We start from the raw sequence: 15,440 nt of genomic DNA, 5'->3' as shown, positions 1-15,440 counted from the left end.
AGGGATCAGTGCCCTTTTTTGGCGACAAAAATTACGAGAAGTTCTGCAGGAAGTAAATTATAAAATACCAGGATAAGTGTAGTTTGAAATTCGTGAAATCGGTGCTTGTCCTAGTCCTGTCCCCTCCAGCTTCCACAGGTTTAGCAGTTAATTGCTCCTCGACTTAAAAAGGTTAACAGCAGAAACTTTTTCAAGGCAATTTTCCCCACCCCCGGCTGCTCCGAGGCCCACCCTGAGAGAAGCAGCGAAAACCTGGGCTTGTTTTTGTTGGTACCACACCTACCGCACGGGGCTCCACCCGGGAGGGAATTCCCACGCCGGCTAATTGCACCGCAGCAGCAGCGCCAAACACCCAACAGCTTGATTGCAGATCTTGTAAATAAAGTAGAACTCTACATGAATGTGCGTGGCCTCTGCAGAGTCCTTTCCCCCTCTGAAGATTTTCCACGCTAGTGCCTTTGAATCTCCTGCGGCTCGGCCAAGCCGTATCTGCTCAGTGCAGAGAGGTATCATGGCTTTTGCAGCTGGGCCAGTGTGGTTTTTCTGGGTTTTTTTGTTTTTTTTTTTTTTTTTTCTTTTTGACAAACAGTGAATAATGTGTTTTTGTCTGCGAAGACACGAGTGGTCTGGCCTGAGCTTTTATCTCTTGTGGTCATATGGGCAGTGACATCTTTCCACCTAGAGGCTGTAGGTCAAAATCTAATTGTGTTTCAAATACTAACAGTGCAGATAATGGCTTCGCAGCAAAATTCCCTGCTGAGTTAGCTGCTGCGTCTCAGAGGAGTGCGTAATTTTGGGGGTCGGCCTCTTCATAAGCTTGGTGAAAAAAGTTTGCTAGGACCAAATGAAAAGCCAAGTTAAGAGTCGGAGGGTGTGAGCTGGGAGGCGTCGCAGGCTGCGCGGGGACGACGCAGCTTATCTGTGCCGAGGCACACGTACGCTCCCCACCCCACGCTCCCCTCCCTGCCACGGAGCGAGACACGCTCCCACCGCCTAGCAGGGACGTGGGACAGGAGGGCACCCAACCGCCCCAGTTGCCTGGTGGCGCGGCAGGACGGGAGACGCTGGGAAGGACTGGTGGGTGCGATGCTCGCTGCTGGGGAGCAGCCGCAGGCTGGCAGCGCGCAGGTGTGGATGGAGCTCACGGGTCAGTCCCACCTTCCCCGGGGTTACGCCTCAATCCCAGCACTGCCAGCAGCGTTTTGTAGTGTCAGCAGGTCCACGAGGAAAGGCAGCAGGAGTTCGTTTGCGGGCTTTGTGTGTGTCTGGCAGGTTCCAGTGTCCCGCCTGGTTTGCGTGGGCCTGCCAGGTGATTGCCACGGGCTGCCTGGGGAGGGGAAACCACCACAGCTTCAACTGGGATCTGAGTTACTGGCTCAGCAAGAAGTAAAGGCACCAAAACCCCCTCCTGGTTTCCCTGTTCCCAGACTTCTCCTCCATTCAAAAGTACCGTGCATAAAGACAGCGTTGCAGTCCGGGAAACCCCTGTCTTGCACAGTTTCCTTCCTCTTTTCTTCTTCCTAAAACGCAGTGGCTTTGTCATTACACAACCACACAGTGTCCTGTGAACAAGGAAAGGAGAGAGCACGCCAGCGTCCCAGCCAGAGCCAGCGCTGGGTGCTGCTCCGTTCATCACAGTCCCTGCAGACTCCCCGGTCTCCCGGGGAGACCCCTGTGGTACCAGGAGGAGGGAGGATCCGCCTTTTATCCTCAACCGTTTTGTCAGGAGAATGGAGACTGCCTCCGGGCACAGGCAGCTTTTAAAAACCACAAAACTTTCTACCTTTTTTTTTTTTTTTGTCCAAAATGTTCCTGATTTGAAGCAGATAAGGAGCAAAGGAAAAAAGACTTGTCATGCAAACGGAGAAGAGGTGCTGTACAACCAGCACGAATAGTTTTTAATTTTAGTAGAAATGCATTTTTCACAAAGAGGAAAATCCCTTCGAATCCCTCAAGCCTGGTTAGTCAGCAACGGGGTCTGGAGAGTTGGGGGGGCTTTGAACACATCGGACAACAAGCCTTCATTCTCCTCCCCCTGCTATCGGCAGGACAGGGACCAGGCATTACCACGGACTGTGTGAAACAGTTCACCCGGGTGAAATGCATTTGCTCCTCTTCTGGAGGTCAGGGATTATTTACTGGCTGCCGAAGGGAAGCTGGTTTAGCCACAGTGCCGATTACCTTCCTCTAGAAATCCCCCCGAGGAGAAGCTGAGTAAGCTGAACCAGTGGATGCTGAGGCCAGAGCAATGCTTTCCTCCTACAGCAGCTGTTGCTGCGTATGACCAAGCAGAAGAAGAAAAAAAGACAAACAGCCGAACACAAAAAAACATGGAAAAAAGGAAGGGAGGGAAAATGTGCCCAGAGGGATGTTCTGTCACCATGTGGGTCTCTTGCTGTGTTCAGCTGCAAGGCAAAGCTGCCTGAAAAAATGGGAGGAATGTGCCTTTTTTTCACATAAGGAGTGTAGTGCATCCATCCCGCAGTTCCTGTGGGCTTCATTTTCATCCTTTTTTCCTAACTAACCAATCTGACTTGCAGATGTGTGCGTTTTCCACCCCTGACCTGCAGGCTTGCTGGAAACATCCTCAAGCGTTTCCTCCTCTGGGCAAATGATCAGCAGGAGTTGGGGAGACCCCAAGTGCTGCTTGGATTATGGGAAGGTGTCTGAACTTGTGGACCAAACCTTCTGCTTCTGCAGCGCTTCAGAGCAGCACTGTGCAGCAGGGGGGTTAAGTAGGGGGGTAAATGGGAATAGGATGGGGAATACAACCGATTGTCACTGACCTTCCGATCGGCGTGTGTCCCTCTGAGTCTGTACACTCAGTGGAAATCAGACCCTGACGGTGTTTTCCACTTGAATCACTATGCAAGTGGGTGAGAAGAACCCTGGGGAAACGGGTATTAACCAGCAAATGGCACAAGGCACGTCCTGTGCCTTGTTATGCCGTGATGGATTTTCCCCCCGCACCTGCCTGGGGACACCTTGGTGCGGTGAGCCACGGGAGCATCCCCGCTGCGGCTGGGTGGCTCGGTCCCGGCTTGGACCCAAGAGCGGCAGAGGACACCGCCTGCCTGCATTAGGGAAGTGAGAAATGCTTTAATAGGACCCGTCAGGTGTGCACCGTGTTTGTTTTGGTGTGGGTGCTTCCCCAGAAAAACCACAGTCCAGGCCAAATGGGTGGCTCGGCGCCGGCGCTGGCACAGCTCCACTGCTGCAGCCTTCCACGGGAGCCGCCACAGCAGCCTCTCCCCTGGCTTCTGTGGAAGAAAAGAGCATGAGGACAGAAAGATGATCCCCCTGGCAGCTCCGGAGCCCACCAGAAAGCCCTGCCTTCTCCCCAGCCTGTCCCATCAGCGACTCTCCCTGGGGGGGGCATGGAAAAGTGTCTTCCTTCCAAACCTGGGCACAGGAGTTTGTCTTTGCAAGTTACCACAGGAAACGCTCTGCTTTCTGAGCAAAAACACTGAAAAAAAAAAAAAAGCATCTGCATGGCACACCCATTTGCACTGAAATCCAGTACATCCAGCTAGAAATTGCATCGGCTTGATCCAGGGGTAATTCTGCTTTGAGGATAGTGATTTCAGGCGATGTCTTCACCTGTATCTCTCTGCCCTGATCTGCTTCGGTTGCCTGACAATCGCCTTCCCCCATCGCTCAGAGTTTCTGCAAGTTGTGTTTCTGCCCCCAACCCTGGCCCTCGCTGAGTTTTCCTGGTTTCTCGCAGATGTTGTGGGTAGTGTCATACAGTTACCATCCAAAGCAGGGTTTGTCCGGCTGCCCCAAGGCAGTTCCACACTGGTGTCTGCTTTTCGCTCCTCCAAAGCGGGATCCTCTCCCACTTTGGGGGTTGGATCTTTTCCTTTCACAGCTCTTCTGCAGTGCCTGTGCTCAGTGCAGCACGTCACCGGTTCCAGTGACTTCAAGGCAAATCCACCCTGCCCTGCCTTCTAAGGAAATGGAAGAAAGAAGGGCACGGACAGCTCAGCTAAGACATAAAGCATCCATGAAGCAGGGAAGAAAGATCAGCTCGAACACATGCCTTGCTGGCTTAGCTAATTAGGGTGGAAGTGGCAAAACCCTCCTTGATGAGCAGCAGCAGGTCATGAGACCTGAGTCACCAGGATACCTGTCTGTCAGCAGGTGATTTGGGAAATGTCAGCCGTCTCTCAGAGGTCCCGCACATGTGACGGCACGTGCTGCACACCTCGCAGATGTCCAAAGGGGTCAGATTTAACTGAGCGTGTTACGGAGGTGATGAAGGGTGGCCATCACACCACGATTAACACAAGAAGCAAAGGGAGCCCTGCGTTTAGCACAGTACGGATACTTTTACTTTCAGCGCTGGTTTTGTTTATACAGGCTGGGTGTGGGCAGGAACCCCACCAAAGCAAGTTTGCAAAAGGCACACTTCATTTGTGGAAGGAGCTTGGAATTTCCCAAGGTGAGAGCAGCGGGTTGAACCACCTTTCCATCGAGCAGCTGGCATCCTTTCCAGCGCCCCACCTCGGCCTCCTCACAGGCTGAGAAGGGCTCCGGCTCCTCTGGCTGACGGCCAGCCCTGGAGCTCAGCGCCCGTCTACCTGGTGCCAGGCCTGTTTTCAAGGTGCGAACAGAGCCAACACCTGCGTATGGGGACAGCTGTGCCACTCGTCTCCTCTCCTCCCTGACGCACAGTGGCCTGGGGGATGGCGGGGGCTGGTGACTGATGCTGCCCGTCACCAGGGTGAAGCACTGAGAGCTAGCGGACTTGTCTGCCGGTTTTCTCAATTTTATCAGTTTTGATAGGGCAGGGACTTGGTTGTGCGAGTTGCCATTTTGCCTGGTGGTTTCTCCTGGCAGCCCCATCTCCCAGCGTGTCCGACACACGTTTTCCTGGTGTCCTCCTGGCCTTGGCTGCTCCCTTGAGGGGGGCCCTCTCCTACCCTTGACCTGCTCTGTGCTCCCAGGCATTTGCGGCAGTCCTGCCAGCTTCTGCTCACTCCCATGATAAGCCTTCAGGGCCCTCTCTGTCTTTTTACACAGAGAGTGCACAAACTTCACCTCTCCATTCCCCTGGGCTCAGTGAAAGCCTCTTTGCCTGCTGCTGGGAAGGGATGCTGCTGCTGCTGCCCACCCTTGTAATTTGGTGGGTTTCTAGGAGGGTTTTCTGCGTGCATTGGACCTTTCTTCCTCCTTACCCAGTTCTGGAAGTGGTTTTCTGTCTCCCTGCTCTCGCCTATCCCTCCCACTGGAGGTTGCTCCCCCTCAGAGGGCTGGTGGAGTAATTAAAATGCAGTTTCCTGTGTTTGCTTCAGGCAAAGTTATACAGGTTAATTTAAACTCATCTAAGCCACCTTGGCTGGTTCTGTCTGAACCGAACTAGGGGAAAGCTCCTGCAGCCCTCTCTGCCAGCCAGGATGTGGGTGCTGCGGTGGCCGGGCAGACCAGGGTCACCAGCTCTTCCACCAGCAGAGCTGGGGCCGAAGCAAGCCCTGTCCTGGTGGTGTGCTTCTCCACGAGGAACCGAAAACGTCAAACCAGCCCTGTGCTAAACCGAGTCACTGGTCAGCTGGAAACGCTGAGCACAGAGTCTGCCTGAAGATGTGCCTCTCTGGACACCCAGACTCTTGACCCAGCTGGGGCTGGCTGTTTCCTAGGGTCTGCTGTGAACACCATCTGCTGTGAACACCACTGCCCTTTCACAGCCTTTCTATTTTCCTCCTGAAGTATGCCAAAGGGAACAGTCTCCCAGGTAAATGCAATAAACTTCCAGATAGTGCACCCACCTAAGAAATGGCTTCTTTGACCCCCTGTCTGAGGACAGCCAGGCACGTGTCCCTAGAAGATAAGCCCTGGCCCTCGGGCAGGAGACAGAGCGAGAAGAGGGGACACGCTGTCTCCTCTCTTTCCCTAATGCCAGGGATTCAGGGCAGTGGCGTAGGGTCAGGAGCAGAGTGTGCAAGATGAGGCTGACTGTGGGATTAGGTTGCTCTGCTGGGTGGGAGGAAAGATCATAGAATGTGTTGGGTTGGAAGGGACCTTTAAAGGCCATCTAGTCCAACCCCCCTGCAGTGAGCAGGACATCTTTAACTAGATCAGGTTGCTCAGAGCCTCATCAAGCCTGGCCTTGAATGTCTCCAGGGATGGGGCCTCCACCACCTCTCTGCGCAACCTGTTCCAGTGTCTCACCACCCTCATTGTAAAGAACTTCTTCCTAACATCCAATCTAAACCTACCCTGCTCTAGTTTAAAACCATTGCCCCTCATCCTGTTGCTACATGCCCTTGCAAACAGCCCCTCCCCAGCTTTCCTGTAGGCCCCTTTCAGGTACTGGAAGGCCGCTATAAGGTCTCCCCGGAGCCTTCTCTTCTCCAGGCTGAACAATCCCAACTCTCTCAGCCTGTCTTCATAGGAGAGGTCCTGCAGCCTTCAGATCATCTTCGTGGCCCTCCTCTGGACCTGCTCCAACAGGTCCATGTCCTTCTTGTGCTGAGGGCTCCAGAGCTGGATACAGTACTCCAGGTGGGGTCTCACCGGAGCAGAGTAGAGGGGGAGAATCACCTCCCTTGATCTGCTGGCCATGCTTCTTTCATGCAACCCAGGACGCAATTGGCCTTCTGGGCTGCGAGTGCGCATTGTTGGCTCGTGTCCAGCTTTTCATCCACCAATATCCCCAAGTCCTTTCCCCCAGGGCTCTGCGGAAGATCTAGTAGTCCTTCCTCCCAGAAGGGTGCATATGATGTCCATCGAAGGATCCTCAGGTGAGGCGCCCGCCCATGCAGACCCCAAGCTCTTCAGGGACTTCCAAGGTAAGCAGAGAGGAGTCACTAGTGAGTTGTACACCCTGCAGGAGGTAGGGAAGCTGCTGACCACAGGCTTTCCAGATGTCGGGTCGGGATACAGGCTTTCACAGCCTACCAGCATCCTGATTTAGGGTCTTAAATCTCTTCTGGGATCCATGCCCAAGTGCTGACTTCCGCTATGCTACTGGAGAATAAGTAGATTTTTCCTGAAGCTGGGACGTAATAGCTCCTGTGTTTCTGTGGCACTTAAGAATGACACTTCTGTAGGTGCTGCAGCATCAGCTCCAGCTGGGATTGCATTATACTGCTCTTAATTATCTTGCTGCTGGTTGGATAAGATAGTCACTGACACGGGCAGAAGCATCTCCCTGCATCAGTCTACACTACTAATTGTCTAGGAGCCCAAGTGATGGCAAGGTTATACCCCAGCATTTCCAGCATTGGTCATGGCTGAAGACAACATACTGGACTGGAAAGACCTCTGGGCTGGGGATTGCGGTGGCCTTATTAAGTGTCAAACTCAGCCTGTTGCTCAATGAGCTGTTTTCTTGATGTAACCCGGTGTCCCTGACACAGCTCGAAATAGCCTGGCTAGCAAATAACTTGCAGCGCAGTGAGCAACGTGAGCAGCTCCCTCAGTGGCTCCACACGCGCCCAAGGCTGATCATCCCTGGCATAAATTATAGGTTTGCTCAACTCCGAGGATGAGGCCTCTGTTTTGCAGTAGAAGTATAAGAAAACATGAGCTCAGATTGCCCCAAGCACAGCTTTGATTCTCACGTTGTGCAAGTGCTCAGCGAGCGTATGCAGCTACTGCAGCCCCTGCCAGAGACATGCTGGGGCCAATGGAGAAGAGCGACCTTGGAAGCTGTCACGACGACCTCCTGGATGCTCAGGATGTTGTTGCAAAACCACCTTTTTTTTGCCGGGGGCTTCCCTGCTCACGCAACTTCTGGCACCACCTTCCTGATGAGTTGTCTCTGGTGGCCAACAGAGGTTGCCAAAAAGCTTTTCCTGCGGCAGAGCTTCTAGGAACGGGTTTGTTTATCGCCTCCAAGCTGCTAAATCTAATCAAACAGAAGACAAGGGTTCAGTGAGCTGAGAAACCTACTCTGCAGAGGAGCTTGTGTGACCAGGGTGCTGGCTGTCAGAAGCCAGGACTGGCCATGGCTGGCAGCTCCAGGGTGGTAGTGGGCAGGGAGAAAGGGGGAGAGCATTGGGATCAAGCCAGCAAAAGCAAACCCTGGAAGCTGTGTCTCCTTGTAGGTAGCTCTTGGTGGGTGCCCTTCTCTGAGCGCTGGCATTACTATGTGTCTGGAGTGTGTCCCTACAGGCATCCTGCCAAGAGCTGGAACTAGGCTGGTGGCCCATGGTTTAGGTAGGTGACTTGATTTGGGTGATAGAAGGGTTTGGGGGTGGGGGGATTCCCAGCTTTACACGTCATTTGAGTTTGGATGGCTGCAGGCTTGTGGCAACAAAAAAAGCAAGCTCCACCAAAAGTGAATAACAAGCTACTCAATTTGTAGCCCTGGCTGCTGAATTAATGGCAAATTTCTGTCCAAACTAGAGCTCAGACTAACCAGGAATGCTAACAGCCTGCCACCGTGTGTGTGTGGGCACGTGGAAAGGGCCAACGGGGCAGTGCACAGCTGCACCCTTGGCTCGCGATCCGCAGGGGAAGATTCCTCTGACCTTTTTCTCTGGAGGAGATCCACCCAGCCATGGTGGGTGACCAGTCATCCCGCATCTGCACCCTCCCTGGACACGCTCGCTTTTCACCCTTGGAAATTTTGGCTGTGCTGAAGCCGAGGACTTTGGCTGGCTGACATCGAGCAACCCCGGCAGAAGAGCAGCTGTGACCAGTCACCCGAGCATTTGGAAATCCGGGACTCTCGGTTGCACAAGTGCGGCTGAAGCGCCCTGGCTGAACTGCGCCGATTGTCCCCTTGTGTGCCGGAGCTCCCAGGCGTGCAACCTGCCGAGCTCACCGCGCGCACACAGCCTTTATTTCAGGCCAGGAAACCCCAAAACAGAAATAGGGCAACCCCTACCAACACAAGCAGCTTGCTGCCATTTCTCCTTAGCAACACACTGGGTTGTTTGCGGTTTTTTTCTTGTTTTGTTTTGTTGTTGGGTTTGTTTTTTTTTTTTCCAGCAAACCATTACCCATCTTGCTTGCAACAAGTTGCACACTTTTCCTCGCAGCAGATCCCAAGCCTACTGCTTGGACTCAGCTGTTTCGGACAGCTTGCAGAGGCAGGCCCTGCAGCGTGCCCAGCTGCCAAGGCAAGGGCTTGCAGGTCCTGATTGCTTTGGCCAGGAGCCACGGCTGACGCGCTGGGCTGCCCGCCCCAGGAGATCTCAGCATTTCGTCGGGCAGGAGCAGGCTGGAGGGAGAGTTAGCGTTAGCTCCCGGCTCCTTAGCTGAGTGTTACCAAAGCCTTGCTCAAAGCATGTCTAGATAAAAAATGCTGGGTTCTTCTAGTGAGGTATCTATTCCTCTCCTGAGGGGCTGCACCTATGGGGAGTTGTGGTTATGCATTTTCCAGGAGAAGAGAGAGAGGGCAAAGCTGTTTCTTGCCATCCTCTCTCCTTCTGCGCAGGGAGGGTTTCTGCTACCCAGTGTTACCGTGCCTGGGAGGGAGCCTCGCTCCATTATCCTGCTGCGGGACAGGGACGGTCTGCAGAGCCCCGTGCTGCCCCAGGGTGCTCTCCTTTCTGCGTGCCTCAGACCAGGGGGACGAAAGGAGAAGCCACGGAGGCCACGGAGAGCACTTTTCACAGCGCAGCTCTGCTGTGCCCTCTGATGCCGATTCACCTCCTCCCCGATGTGCCAGCCAGCCTGAGGCTGGAGGTGCACCTCTGGCCTTGGCATTCCCCTTCGCTTGGGCAGGCGGCTCCTCGCTCCGTGTTCTGGTCACCAGATGTGCTCAGTGGACTCCAGCAAGCAGGCAGGCTCGTAAAAATGAGGCAATGTTATGCCTATCATTGCCACGCTTCTGCCTTTCCAAGGAGCCGGTCTTTTATCTTCCAGCCCCACATCTCGCTGCCCTTATGCCTCTGCACAGGCAGAAAAGTCCTCTGGGCTGAGAGAGACTCCAGCAAGGAAGAGGAACTGGCTCATTTGGAAAATATCCTGCGATTCGCTCTGCCAGCCGGTCCTGGAAAAGAGCTCTGCGTGGCTCCCCACTTGCTGAGATGTGGTGAACAAATCTCCAGGGAGCAGCCTGAGAGACGGGCTTTTTCAGTAGACACAGCTCAGGGCGGGGAAGGAGCACGCAGCAGGGACCCGAGATGGGAAGGAAACAGGAAGACCTGTTATTATGCGTTTTACCCTCAGAGCAGCAGTCCTCTTCTCTTATTTCCCTTAAAAGAAAGAAAAGGCAAAGATGATTCATGTCCCATTCCCCGGCTCAGCCTTGAAGCAGCGTTAGTGTGACTAAGGTCCTCGCCGCATCATTTCTTTATCCATCTGATGCTGAGAAGGTGGTAGCAGGGCAGGCTGTGATTAACTGGAATTTCTCAATGTCGAAAGTCGTTTGAGAATGGTCCCGGTGATTAATAAAATGACTTGAGGGGCCGTAGGAAAATCTGATCCTATAAATTTTTTTCTGAAGAGCGTGAACCTTTTGAAAGTCCCGTGTGTGAAAGCTTAGAGAATGGCATTTGCATAGAGTGCCTCTGCCAGCAGGGCTGAGCAAAGGTGAAACCCGCCAGGCACGGCAGGGCTGCCGCCCGCCCAGCAAGAAATCCTCCTGAATTTCCACGTAGCTCTGGGTACTGGAGTCCACAGCCTTTTACCTTACTTTATTGCACGTGGCTGGCAGAAGTCTGCTCATTTAGTAGAGCCGAAAGCACACGAGGGAGGCCTGGTGCACAGGCGATAGCCCAAATCTTGGCTGTCCCAGCAGACATCAAAGTGGGTACATTTCAGCTGGAAGCACCAACTTCTTTAACACTGTAGGCACTGGTTTTACCGGTTCATATTCCTTGTGGCTCCGCAGAGGAGGGGACCAGTAGCACAGGCTCTCCGGGCAGCTCTGCAAACACCTATTTAAAAGCAGTCCCTGCCCTGGGCAGCTCACAGCCCAAAGCCGGGGCAGAGATGCTACGGGCCACGAGCCCGGTGCGGGCTGTGACTCCATGTCCTGTGGCAGCATTTTACATCTGCTGGTTTGCGGTGCCCCGAGGTGCGTGTGTAGCCAGCCCGGGCGAGGAGCAGCAGAGCTGCACGGGGCGGCAGGGGTTTTGCCCCAGCCACACACATGGCGAGCAGCAGAGACGGAGCCAGCCCCGGCCCTTGCCAGCATGTGCCACTGTTCTTAACAAAACGAGCTTTTAAGTAGACGTGATTTTTTACTTTTTTTGTTTTCCTAGGTGCTGTTAAGGAGCAGGATGAGCCCTCCTGTGCTGCTGCATAAACCAGCATCTGTACCTCAGTTTTCCCCGCTGGGGACTCACAGCATTCATACTACAAATATTTTGAGAGGCTAATACCACGTTCGGTCAGGCTCACTGCTGTTACTGAAGTTCCTAATTTAAATCGCTGGCTGTTTGCTAGCAAAAACATTTCCTTTCCTCTCCCTCATTCCTTTGGTATTGATCAGCCTGTTCTGTTCTGGCTTCTCACAGGGAGGTTTTCTCCCGGGACGTCTGCAGCCCTGGTTGGCAGAGTCTGGAAGCACACAGCTCTCACGGAGGCCCCTCCTGGGGACTCTCTAAACCATGCCAGCAGCGTATGTGACATGGCACACGAGATCTGTGAGGTGCTGTACAGGGACAGAGGGCCCAACAGGTTGCCGGTTAGCAAAAGGGAGATGCTCTGGGTTTGTGCAGGAGCAAGTCCATTAGGTGTATGATTACAGCTGTGCAAGAAATAAGGTAGCTGTCGGCAGTAAGGAGGAGAGGGACACCGATGTAGCTGCCGCCCTACATCTGAGAAGAATCGTCCTATCTGCAGCTTGACACAGCTCATGCCGCATGCACACAGTTCAGATCATTTCCTCTTTCTTCTGCGTTTCTTGTAATGCCAAAGGCAGCTGTGCGTGTCGAGCTCTCACTTTTAAAAGCAGATCTTCACTACATATTTTGATCACGTCTGAGTAGCAGCCAAAAAAAAAAAAAAAAGCCCAACGGATGTTGATGGGATAAAGGGACTTACTTCCCAGACAGGAGAGCAGTCAGTCAGGGCACCAAGATCCCTGTCAATCATAAGTCACAACCGCGCAGGTCCCTTACCCCTGTGCTCAGGGACGGCAGAGCTGAGCAGGTTCCCTGCTGAGGCCTCGGTGTCTTGCAGGTATTTGCATTTACCATCACTGCCTCTTTTTTCTCACCACGGCTTCATAAAAAAAGGTAAAATGAAATCCCATGCAAAGCAGCTCAGTCACTCTGCCCCTGCTTGCACTTTCCTTTCTGAAGAGCTCCTGGAGGCTCACTTCAGAGGTGGTGAGCTCCTGCTTGCTCTGGTGGAGGATGAAAGCACATGGTGCCTCTCTGCTTTAACCCTTTAAAGGGTGACATTTGCAGTGCTTGCTCTCATTTTGAAGCTTGCTTTCTTCCGATTGTCATGACTGTTTACATCCAGGGTTGGTGAGTTATGCCCTGAACTCTGGATTTCCACACGCCAGCGGCAGACCGATGATTTAGGTGGGACCTTGCCCTGCATGCTTCACAGATCTCACACATTTTGTCTTTGACTTCCTCCTGTGGTTTGCTGAAGTAGGTCCCCGACAGCTAACGGGGTAGGGCTTGGGGTGCCAGGCACTAGAGTGCTGCAGGGACAGGGACACCTCCTGCTCCGACCGCGGGCTCTCACCTCAGGAGCACTTGTGCCCGATGGCCGGCCCCAGACAGGGACTGAGCTGCCACCAGGAGCAAACAGCAATTGCTTTGTAGTGTTGCAGCACTGCTCTTTGGGCTAAATGGTGATGAAACATGATAAAAAAGTCTTCCTTATCATTAGAATAATAGAATCATAGAATGGTTTGGGTTGGAAGGGACCTTAAGGATCACCTTGTTCCAACCCCCCTGCCATGGGCAGGGACAACTCCTACTAGACCAGGCTGCTCAAAGCCTCATCCAACTTGGCCTTGAACACCTCCAGGGATAGAGGCACACTTGCCTTTTAGTTCACCCTTAAGAGCCCCATTTGCGATGGGGCCCAGCAGTGCTGCATCCTTCTTCACCTCTGCCCTGGGCCAGGGTGATCTCCAGCCTGGGGCAAAAGCTCCCTGGCAGACATGTGGGAAGGGACACTGAGGGACAGGACCGCTTGTGCTGTGCCAGCACCCTGTGCCACAACAGCATCTTCACTGACATGGCGTTCACCTGCGCACCCCAGCTTGGGCGGGACGCTGCTCCCAAATGATTTCTTTTCTATCCTCAGAGACAGGACTCAGATGCTGTGGAGACTGGAGATGAAGATGATATTGCATGTGCCGTTAAGCAAAAATAAGGCTACACGGAGCTGTCTTTATCCTGTGCTTACAGGGAATATGGAATTTCTATTGACGGCATTCAATGGCCCAGCTGTAAACTCAGTGAAGAGGAACGGCTGCAGAGATAACATTTTTCTTAAGGTGATGTTGAGAAGCCATGTGCAGTGGTGTTTCATGACGAACATGCTTACAATGCAAGGGACTTGCCTCCAGGAAGAGGGCACGCCGAGCTGTGGTTGCTTTATTGCTGAATGAAAGCATCTGCGTGGGAAATACCTAACACTCCCTGGGTCATGTGCGTTGGCTTCACGCCTTGGGTTGAATAAGTCTCTAGGCACGGTCCAAGTCATGGGCAAAATGTCTGGCAGCAGGACACTGGTTGGTGTCAGGATCAGCATCAGTTCACCTGGCAGAAGCTGTATGCTTGCCACGCATTGATTTGCAGGCCCAAAACTTTCAGCACAAGAGTGCCCTCAGGATCATTTTTGGAAACATCACCTCCCATGAGCTGAGTTTTCTTCTCCGTCTATTTAAAGCAGCCAAAAATGGAGTCAATGGGTAGAGGGAAGAGGATGTACGCATGCGGAGGGCGGTGGATGCTGCGACGGTGAGAGGCAGCCAAGCAGACCTGATGGAAGGCTGCTAGCTGTAAGGCTAACTGAAGGCTTGCCCCTGTGCAAGCCCAAGGAGTTTAATAGCTATTATATAGATGGCAGCTGGATGCAAATTTGGGGGTTGGCTTTTCAGAGGCGACATGGTAAGCCCCAGGTCGGAGGTATGCCCAGCTCACATGACTCAGGAGAAGAACGGGGGAGGAAATTCTGTTATGTTGCAACCGCAAAAGCTTAGGAGAAAAAAAAATTTCAGGTGAGTGAGAAAACAAACACATGAAGTTTCCAATGAGTAAGAAAAAGTGAAATAAATTCTTGTTTTCTGAGTCTACAGAAGTAATCTGTTTCAGTTGGGAAGTTCTGAGATGCTTGTAATCATGTGATTTTTTTAAACAATACAGTGTTTCTAACTGAAACAAAGCAGAGCAAAACATTTCCTTTGCAAAATGGAAAAAATTGGCTGTTTTGAATTATTCCACTTGTTCTTAAATTTGAAGCAGAAAATTTGGAGATATTGGCACTCATTGGCTCATGCTTTCTGCACACACAAGCCTTTGTGAGAAATCTCTGTGGTTCTACTTGTGGCACGGAGCTGCTGTGTGCCCTACTGAGATGCTCTTCTCTGATTTTGTGCTGTGCATGGATGCACTTCTCATCTTCTGCCCCTCAGCACAGCTGTTTTTGGGAAGAGGCTTCCCAGAGCACCATGCCTAGGGAGGCTTGGCCTTGACACCGTGTACCTGGAACTGCTCATGGAAGGAAGCCAACTGCCAAGCAACCTACGTGGTTTCCCTTTCATGCTCTGCCTGGACTTCTCTCAAAAAAGGAAATAAAGAGTTATCAGTTCCTTACTCCACAAGTCCCTCAGATAAAGGAGTGGCTCGCAGAGGGAAGCGGGTGATCGGATCACCTTGGGAATCAGCTGTGGGAAGAAGGGAAACTGGCTTTGCGTGCCATCTCCCGGAAGGTGAAGGCAGAAGGCAATCCTGGCCAAAAGTCCCAGCCTTTCCTGGACCTGCTCACCTCCCTTCCCCTGGGACAGAGCCAGAGGGGAGGATGCCATGGGGAAAGCTTAAGCATTTCTGTGTGAAAAGTGCTACTGCTGGGCTGCGAAGGGGATGAGACGACCTCAGCAGTGGACCTGGTGAACCTGCTGGACCCGTGTCTGCTGACGGTGCTGTCTCACCTAGCTTTAGCACTCTCGTGGCACCACTGCCACTTTCCCCTCGGCCTTCTTGCCATTTCACAGTTGTTGAACATGCCCTCATGCTGTTTGATTGCTGTTTGCCACGGTGGGGTAGTCCAGCAGCTCGGCACCACGCGTTCCAGCCTCCTGCTGCTGGGATCAGGGCTGCACGGGTGGGAGCACGGAGAGGTCTGGAGCAGATGGACAGACCGACGATGTTGGTTGTTTTACTACAGCTCGGGAAATTTCATAGGCTGTTCGAGAGGAAGGGGAGGTCAAGTGTGCTTGGGGGGGTGAGTGGGTGGTGTGAATCCCCCTCCTCAGGAGGGTTTTCCCCAAGCCACGCTCGGCAAACCCTGGGGTCAGGAGCCTCCATGCAACTTGGGGGAGGGCAGGTTTGTTTGTTTGCTGGGGCGAA

The sequence above is a fragment of the Chroicocephalus ridibundus genome, chromosome 4 (genome assembly GCF_963924245.1).
Source record: "Chroicocephalus ridibundus chromosome 4, bChrRid1.1, whole genome shotgun sequence".
NCBI lineage: Eukaryota > Metazoa > Chordata > Aves > Charadriiformes > Laridae > Chroicocephalus > Chroicocephalus ridibundus.
Note: the sequence above shows the minus strand (reverse complement) of the source record.